General features: G+C 47.0%; 1 long non-coding RNA gene across 1 annotated transcript; it reads left to right on the forward strand.

Moving 5' to 3' along the window:
- Positions 1–2,814: 2,814 nt before the first annotated feature.
- On the forward strand, positions 2,815–3,556 carry LOC109703838. Its single transcript, XR_002214035.1, has 4 exons — positions 2,815–2,884; positions 3,146–3,212; positions 3,310–3,377; positions 3,493–3,556. It is a non-coding gene; the product is annotated as an uncharacterized LOC109703838 (long non-coding RNA).
- The last annotated feature ends 3,969 nt before the right edge of the window (positions 3,557–7,525 follow it).

Consider the following 7,525-nt stretch of genomic DNA (forward strand, 5'->3'; position numbering starts at 1 on the left):
ACTTCGGGTTCGGCGACACTCGATACGACGGCCGACGAAGTGGAGCGGGAACGTGCGCTGACGGCTCTGATGAAGTTCATGAAGTTTAATTCACCAACCTTTGAAGGGGGAAAAGTGGAGCCGTCGGTAGTGGAGTCTTGGGTAGACTCTATGGAGACTCTTTTCGAGGACCTATACACCCCGGAGAAAGATAAGGTGCCTTTCGCCACCCATTGCCTTGATAAGGCGGCGAAGGTGTGGTAGAAGCGATTGAAGCGCGATCGACCCTCTGATCTTCCACCAATGCTCTGGGAGGAGTTTAAGAAGGAGATGTTTGGAAATTACTTCCCCGACACCGAGAAGCGAAAGCTAAAGGAGAGGTTTCGCAAATTGAGGCAGGGGGACCTTTCGGTGGCGGACTACGAACAGGAGTTCTCCCACATTATAGACTGCGTCCCGGACGTGGTTAAGGACGACGCGGATCGAGCCGAGTGGTTCTTGTGAGGACTTCAGCCATGGATATATAGAGCGGTGCAATTGTTCCAGCTCACGACTTTCGCCGAGGTTTTCAATAAGGCGCTATGGGCAGAGCACGGAGATGCCCACGTGCGAGAGGAACGTGAGTTGTTGGCCGGATCCCAAGACAAGGGGAAGAAGCGATCGGGCGGCAGTTCGGGGGGACAATCGAGTTCGAGGAGGCCCCCGAAGTATCCGCGGTCGCAGTCGTGGGGCCGTAGGCCGCGGTGGGGCCGTAGGCCGCGGCGGTGCCCTATCTGTGGAGATCGAGGCCATCGGGCACCGCAGTGTAGACAACGACAGGGAAGATGCTTTAATTGTGGACAAGAAGGACACATCAGCCGCGACTGTCCGACAAGGGCTTCGTCTACTCCGTCAGTCGCATCGACTCCAGCGCCCTCGCCTTATCAAGGAGGGGCCCCGTATGTTCCTGTATCGGCGGGACGTGCACTGGCGCCGCGCCAGCCAGAGGTGACTCGATCAGCGCCGAGCAGACGGGTATTCGCCGCTCAGGCCCGTGCCGAGGAGCCTGCCCAAGCCGAGGAACCTGATGTTGTGGGAGGTATGGTTCTAATCAATGGAGTTCGCTCCAGAGCTATGTTCGATACGGGTGCCACGCACTCATTTATTAGTAGAGTATTTGCACGCATGCATGACATACCCATAGAAGCAAGTGGCAAGTGGCGAGTCGAAGGTCCCGAGTCGTCATTTAATACCTACACGGAATGCTCGTCATGCCGAGTACAAGTAGGTGAATGGATGATGCCCATCCGGATGTTGGAACTCACTAAACTGGAGGCGTATGACGTCATTTTGGGCATGGACTAGCTCTCGAAGTATTACGCCACGATCGATTGTAAGAATAAATCGATCGATCACCTTTCGGGAGCCAGGACAGAAGGAGTTCGTTTATCGAGCTTGTCGGAGTTCTTGCTTCGTCGCGACAGTATCAGCGACGAGAGCTAGGAAGTTGGTCAACGGCGGCTGCGTAGCATTTTTGGCGACCGTCGTGGAAGTGGACCGAGCGACTCCGAATTTTGAGGAACTATCGGTGGTACGGGAATTCCCAGATGTATTTCCCGCGGAGCTACTGGGGATGCCGCCGGATCGGGAGATCGAGTTCGTTATAGACTTGATTCCCGGGACGGCGCCGATCTCAAAGGCCCCATACCGCATGGCGTCGACAGAGTTAAGAGAGTTGAGGGATCAGTTACAAGATCTTCTCGATAAAGGGTTTATCAGGCCGAGCGTATCACCGTGGGGAGCCCCGGTGTTGTTCGTGCGCAAGAAGGATGGCTCGTTTCGACTCTGCGTGGATTATCGAGAGTTGAATAGGGTCACCATAAAGAATAAGTACCCGTTGCCCCGAATCGACGACTTATTCGACCAATTACAGGGGTCACGAGTGTACTCGAAGATAGATCTACAATCCGGCTATCATCAGTTAAAGATCAAGTCGGAGGATGTTCAGAAGACGGCATTTCGCACGCGCTATGGACACTATGAATACACGGTTATGCCTTTCGGGCTCACTAATGCCCCGGCTGCATTCATGGACCTGATGAACCGTGTGTTCAAGGCGTGCTTGGACCGATTTGTCGTGGTCTTCATAGACGACATCTTGGTCTATTCGCGGAGCGACGAGGAACACGCGGAGCATCTGCGGACGGTGCTTCAAATCCTTCGGGAGGAGAAGCTATTCGCAAAGCTGAAGAAATGTGATTTCTGGCTTCGAGAGGTTGCCTTCTTGGGGCATGTGATTTCGGGCTTCGAGAGGTTGCCTTCTCCGAGAGCTAGGACCGGTCCCTCACTGCGAAAATGGCCCAGGGAGGGCTATTTCAGGAAATGAAAAGTTGAGGGGGCTATTGTAATACACTGGACTTTCGCAAATTGCAGAGTTCGAGTGTGTGGAAGGAAGTGTGGAACTATCCTACATGTTCTAAATGACTTGGACAAGTTTTTGAACAAGTTAGAGAGTGATTGGAGGGTTAAAAGTGAGAAATTGCATTGAACTGGCGAAATCAATGTTTTTCTGCTTGCTGTACCGGTACAGCCATCACCTTGTACCGGTACAGACTGGCAGAAAGCTGGCAGCAAGGTTAATTTGGTCATTTCACATTTTGATACCTATCTACTTGACCCAGCTCGACCCCAGGAGCTCTGTAGATATTGCTGGAGTGCAGAGGAGTGTTCTACCATCTCTCTCTCTTTCTCTCTCTAGGGTTTTTCTCTCTCTACAAAGAATTCGCCGATTTCGCTCGTTTTCGTCGCAACGTTGGTTCTCCGCTGTTTGCGCGTCTCCCAGAGCCCTTGTGGACGTGTGAGGGAGTGTTTTGGACGGGTTCTCGCAGCCCTGGATCAGCGGGTCATTGGTTGGAAGCTTGAGAAGGTAATCGACTTATTTTTGCCGTTATCGACGTTCTATTCGTCGACTTGAGTAGCGATTTCGAGTTTTTGCTTCTTGCTGTGCTAGGCTGAGGTTTCAGCAATTAAAGATGAATTATTTAATGGTAAATTAATCACCTTAAACCAGGGTTATGCTGCTTTGATGTTTGATTGAGATAATTTAGCTAGCTATGAAGCTAGTTTGAACCTATATGAAGCTTAATCGCGTAACTAATGCAGCTTGGATGTGATTTCACCGCCGCAGGTTTTCGAACCATCTAGAGCTAATGTGGTGACCTTGGGGATTGATTTAGAGGGCGTTCTCACCTGAGGTAAGCAGGAATTTCCATTCTAAAACTGATTTCGCAAGATTTCGGCTAAAGTTAATAGTAGACATGCACGTTGACGTCGTTTAATGATTGATCGCAGCGGGAGTTCGACCGACTTTTGCGTCATCCTTGGTTGGCTTTGGGAAGCCTTTAGAGACTTAATTGGAGGTACTAAAGTGAACCAAAACAGCGACTTATGTTACTATTTGATACGAGATGTGAATTGAGCCGAAATCGGACATTTCGGCCGTAGATTTAATCCAATCTTGACGTTTGTTTTCAGCAGCATTGGGGCTTCGTTGAGCCGATTGTGAGACTTCTTGTGAATAGTTGGAGCCTAGTACTAGGTGGGTTTGACCTAACCAGAGCAAGTGGAGCTCCCCTATGTTCTATATGTATCTACAGAATAGAGTAATCGCATAGGTGCTTTGAGTGTATATGTGATTGATAGAAAATTGGAAACATATCATTGTGACAATTGATGCTTAAGCAAAATGAAATCTTTATAAAGTAGAGAACATATATGTATGAAAGTATTTATATTCATATTCAATTCAGTTGAATGACTTATGAACAATAGAGAACAATGACATTCTCTTGACTCTAACGTAGAGAACTATGACATGCTCTGGACTATGCTGATAGTGCCATACTAGTGAACAGATTATAATGCTATATGTTTTAGCTTTACCCTTACACGTTTACAATCTAGTGATTACTAGCTCTTGTTACTATTTGTGTATTGAAATTCCGATCTGAAGATCGAGGGTAAGAACTTTGTAAATGAAAATATGAAAATTGAGACATGTGGGTAATGGACTTTGCTTGCTTGCCATCGTGCTCATTCGCACACGCTTGTGAGGGTAGCTCCCTACAAGCCGGCACTCCGGAGTTGGCCTACGCGACAGTTGCTCGCCCGTGCGGGATTGGGTGCCGAAGTGGATTGCCGTGGGGAGTGTATACTACCACGGGGCCATTAGGCGCGGCGCAAGCTGGACTACCTTGAGTAGGTCCTAGTGAATGAAAATGAAAGTGAAAGTGTTAATGATAGTAATGAATGAGTATCAGTTGTAGTGTACAGTAGTACTTACACTTCTATGATTATGTTTACGTTCATGTTTATAGTAGTTGCAATACTTCTATTATTCAGTTGATTCATTACTGCAGAAATCATGTTTACATGTTGAATACATGCCTGTCACCGGTTAGCATTGCATATTTCTATATCATGCAAATTACTGCTTTAATTTCTATTTAGTACATCATGAGCCTAGTGGTGTAATTCGCCGAGGCTGGCGGCTTACCCACTGGGAACTATTGTTTATAGTTCTCACGCCCTTTTGGTGGTTGTTTTTACAGAGCCTGTTACAGGAGAGGCTAGGGATCGTGGCAAGGGAGTCGCGCCTAGCTAGGGACTACTAGGAGCATGCTAGTCTATCACCTTGCTACTCGGGCTACGGCCGAGGGTGATGTCCCTATGTATAGAGAGACCACCGTTGTACCTATTCCTTTTGTATACCCTGCGATGTATATGATTTGTTGAGATCAGACTATGTAGTTGTGATATTTCTCCTTTTTGCTGAGATTTTGGGATTGTATACTCTTTGTTCTTTTGCTGATAGTATCTTGACTTGTACATTGCTCTGATATCAGGATAGGACTCTCTATGTTTTATTGCCTATCGACTTGCTTCTTCGTAGACGCCTTATATACTGCAGGTGTATGGCGGGTCTGTGCACGTGCCGGCTATGCTTCCGCTGGTACCCGGGCGTGACAGCTATTTGCAAAATGGCCTATATGAGGGCTTAGGGACCCCTTTCTCCCTCTCAGTTGCTCTCTCTCCCTTTCACACCCTTTCCCTCTCTCTCTCTAGGAAAGAAAAGAAGGAGAAGAAGAAGGAGTGGAAGAAGAAGAAGGAGAAGAAGAGAAAGAGGAAGGAGAAGACTAAGAAGAAGAAGAAGATTGTCTTCTTCTCTCTCCCTCAAGCTTGGAGTCTTGAAGAGAGGTAAACTCTAACCCCTTTAATGGTGTTTTCTAGGGTTTGGGGGTTTTATGGTTTAGAGATGGGTCGAATGGAACCTATTGAAGCTAGGGAGAAGGTTCGAGCTCGAAATCGAAGCTCGCACCCCGGATTTCTCCATTGTTGAGACCTAGGGCTCAGAATTGGGATTTTAGCAAATCTAGGGTTTTGATCTATTTTGATGGGTCGTGAACCTAATTGCTAGGTCCCTGAACGCGTCGACGAAGACGGTTCGTCGATCCGTCGAGTAGGTGCGGAGTTGTTGTCAAAGGAGACCCTCGGAGCGTCGTTCTCGCCTGGAAGGCCAACGAGGCGTTGAAAAGTCGGCGAATCGCATATAAAGAGTCGCGGCATCGCCACGAGGTGGGGGAGTGCCATCCCGAAGCAGTCAGGCTACTCTTTATGTTTGAGTATCATTATCGATCATTTACATATTGCGATATAGTATTATAGGGTGTTAAATGTGATTGTGCATATCCTTGCATGCTAGTGATAGTTCGGGTTGTGGATGCAATGAATAGGAACCAAGTATGCATGAGTTGAACACTATGAGATAGTTGACCCTATATATGATGAATAGGTCTATGTGAATAAGAACCTAGTGTATTGGAAACTAGAGTATCGAGAACTTGTCAAAGGAACGAGTGGCATCTAGTTAATCTTAAACATTGAACGAGTGGCATCAAGCAATACAAGAGTGGCATGAGAACATTAGTATAGCGAGATACTATGTTGCTATCACCCCTGGTTGGTTAGGGTGTTCCCAGTTCATGAGATTGGATCGAGCTCACTTAGCCTGTCTGCACCTGTGGAGGTAGCTCCTCACAGGTAGTGCGCTCCGGAGTTTGGCACGCGAGGGGGCCAGTGTAGTGCCCTTGGACCAGTGTAGTGTCCGCAGGCGGTCTCGGGGAAGGTGAATAGCTAGCCACCTCCCCTATGAGACTTCGAGACGTGAGATTGTGAGCGAGCCTTGCGTTCGCCGAGAGATTGGGTAATCAGATGAATGACCTTGTTGTTGAACATGGTAGTATGATAGCCAGCCTTCTTATTATGAGTTCCATGCACGCATTACATTGGATTGAGGCATTGATAGATTCTAATTCATAGGTGTTTACTACTGTTAATGCTTTCAGTTTCGTATATCTATCTATCTGCATATCTATCTGTGCCTGCTTAGACCTAGTGGGGAGATCGGCGGAGTCGGCGGCCGAATCCACTAGGAACTATTCGTAGTTCTCACTCCACCATGTTGCAGGTCCGAGTTCGAGCGTCCCCGGTGAGGATCGCTGCAAGGGCGTAGCGCCCTAGTGGTACGAGTAGAGGTTTACTTCCTTGTGCATTAGATACAACCTGTACCTATTTTGAGAGTAGAGTGATGTATAGGGTGAGGTTTTGAGTGGATTGTATGTATTGTACTTACATTTTGGAAGAATGCAAGATGTAATAATTGTATAAAGTTTAATGAGTTAATAGTTAAGTACATCTCTCTTTTATCACTTGTATGCTTTACATGTGTTGCTTGCTCTTGATTAATAAGCACTGTTTGTGCTCTCGTGATTGTTGAATGATTGTGCATGTATTCAACTTGTTTCCTGGGAACTTGTTGTACACAATCTTGTCGTTGGAGCCTTGGGCGGGAAGGGTAGGGGCGGTCCGTCCGGCGGTCCGTCCGCCGCGCCTGAATCGTGCCAAATTGGTAGCGGTCTCGAGGTGGGGGTGTGACATATCGCGAATGCGAAACGTTATCTCGATTTTATCTAAAGAGGCTAATTTGTAGAAAATAAGTTTAGAATGAAATCCGAGCCTCTAGGGTTTCTCAAACATGTATTCTTATGATGCTTAAACAGTTAGAGAACCCCTATAGCTTATTTATAGACTTTAGAATCAAACCGGAATAGAATTAGAAAGTTTCTTTCCATATTCAGCACCTTATACCGGAACAAGGAAAGCTGTCCAGGGTACAGCATGACGGAAGATTTTTCTCTGAAGCTTCTGTACCCTGAATAGGCTGCAGCTTGTTCCGGAACAGGGCTTGTACCGGTGCAGCCATGATGGTTGTACCGGAACAACCATCAAACTTTTCTGCGCAAACGCTGATGTCTGTACCCTGGACAGAAAACCCTTGTACCGGTACAACAATGCAATTTTCTCTGAAAATGCATTGTTTCGAGTTTTACAAGCTCTTAGAAACTTTCTAATCAATTACAACTTGAAAACATGATTCTAAAATTTATAATTAAGTGTGAATCACCATAAACAAGATTTAAAGCTTACCTACGCATCGTGATTCAAGTTT

Source organism: Ananas comosus, unplaced genomic scaffold, assembly GCF_001540865.1.
Source record: "Ananas comosus cultivar F153 unplaced genomic scaffold, ASM154086v1, whole genome shotgun sequence".
NCBI lineage: Eukaryota > Viridiplantae > Streptophyta > Magnoliopsida > Poales > Bromeliaceae > Ananas > Ananas comosus.